The 1,983-nt window shown below is 36.5% G+C and overlaps 1 protein-coding gene across 3 annotated transcripts in view; it reads left to right on the top strand.

Annotated features, from left to right (window-relative positions):
• The window catches only part of ZC3H12B (zinc finger CCCH-type containing 12B), a 500,390-nt gene that overhangs the window by 396,068 nt on the left and 102,339 nt on the right, over nt 1–1,983 (top strand). The gene's annotated exons all lie outside the window — the stretch shown is intronic.

Below are 1,983 nucleotides of genomic sequence, written 5' to 3'. Positions count from 1 at the left end.
CATGTGGTTTTGTTCTTTGGTTCTGTTTATGTGGCGAATTACATTTATAGACTTGCATATGTGGAACCAGCCTTGCATGCCTGGGATGAAGCCTACTTGATGACAATGGATAAGCTTTTTGATGCGCTGTTGCAGTCGGCTTGCCAGTATTTTACTGAAGATTTTTGCATCTATGTTCATCATGGATATTGGCTGATGTTTTCTTTTCTTGTTGAGTCTCTGCTGGGTTTTGGTATCAGGATGACGTTTGTCTCACAAAATGATTTGGGAAGGATTCCCTCTTTTTGGATTATTTGGAATAGTTTCAGAAGGAAAGGTACCAGCTCCTCTTTGTATGTCTGGTAGAATTCAGCTGTGAACCCATCTGGACCTGGGCTTTTTTTGGGTGGAAGGCTCTTAATAGCTGCCTCAACTTCAGACCTTGTTATGGGTATATTCAGGGTTTCAACTTCTTCCTGGTTTAGGCTTGGAAGGAGGCAAGTGTCCAGGAATTTATCCGTTTCTTCCAGGTTTACTAGTTTACGTGCATAGAGTTGTTTGTAATAATCTCTGATGATGGTTTGAATTTCTGTGGAATCTCTGGTGATATCCCCTTTACCGTTTTTTATTGCATCAATTTGGTTATTCTCTCTTTTCTTTTTTATTAGCCTGGCTAGTGGTCTGTCTATTTTGTTGATCTTTTCGAAAAACCAGCTCCTGGATTAATTGATTTTTTGAAGGGTTTTTTGTGTCTCTATCTCCTTCAGTTCTGCTCTGCTATTCTAATTTTTTGATATCTAAGTCACACTTCCTAGAGTGCACCTGGCACCAAGAAACAACACAAAACACTCAAGTGCCAGAACTTATGGCCTGATTTGAAGTTTGGAAAATACAGTCACTATACTACTAAAAGTGATATTTAAAGAATGGAAAAATTCCCAAAGCTGGGGAGTGGGAAGAATAATAAGACCCGTCATAGAAGCCTTTGTTAGGCCACACTTAGCTTTTGAACCATAGTTTAGTAATCTGACTTCTAGATGGAAAACATTTTTTGAACCACCTAAAGTTATAAAATGTCAACTGGTTATTAGTGTAATGTTTAACATTTTAATTTTAATGTTCTCAAAATGATCACTTCTTTTATTTTGGAGTTAGGTAGAAAGAGACAGCTATTCTTCTTCAAGTGTTTTTTTTCTTTGTATGTTTCCGTCAACTTTGTAAACTGCACATACCACCTTTTATTTAATCAGAGAAGAAAAGCCTCCTCAGAGTGAAAATCTGATGTATTTCAAGTGGTTAGGAATTCATGTTTATTCTAAATTGTGGTCTTCTGAGATTTAATCTTATTTTGTTTTGCATAAAAGATCAACAAGAGGAAGTAGTCATACCTAATCTGTAAATTGCGGATAGGGTCTATATAAAAACATTTTGATATTTAATACAGTTTAAATAATAGTTACTAAATTCACTGTTCATCCATGGTTCCCTTTTTTAAAAAAATTGTGTTTTTTTATAATTTATGTAAATATAACTCAATATTATACATTTAGTTCAGCTATTATTCTTTTAGACTGAATCTTACAGTCGCAAAATAAGTTTTCATAGGCCTGCAGAATATTCTTAGGGTCAATACGTATAAAAGACTAAAAACGCTGAGTGTGGCAGCTCAAGCCTATAAACCCAACACTTTGGGTGGCTGAGGCCGGCAGATTATGAGATTAGGAGATCAAAACCATCCTGGCCATGGTGAAACCCCATCTCTGCTAAAATACAAAAATTAGCCAGGCATGGGGATGCACACCTGTCATCCCAGCTACTCAGGAGGCTGAGGCAGGAGAATCACTTGAACTTGGGAGGTGGAGGCTGTAGTGAGTCATGATGGTGCCCCTGCACTCCAGTCTAAGCAACAAAATGAGACCCTTTCTCTATAAAAATAAAAATTTGATTCATTTTGGAATTTAGAAGGAATAATTTTCTAATTTCTGTAGATTTTTCTTGAATTTC

The sequence above is a fragment of the Cebus imitator genome, unplaced genomic scaffold (assembly GCF_001604975.1).
Source record: "Cebus imitator isolate Cc_AM_T3 unplaced genomic scaffold, Cebus_imitator-1.0 Scaffold463, whole genome shotgun sequence".
Lineage (NCBI taxonomy): Eukaryota > Metazoa > Chordata > Mammalia > Primates > Cebidae > Cebus > Cebus imitator.
This window is presented reverse-complemented; position numbering and strand designations above follow the sequence as displayed.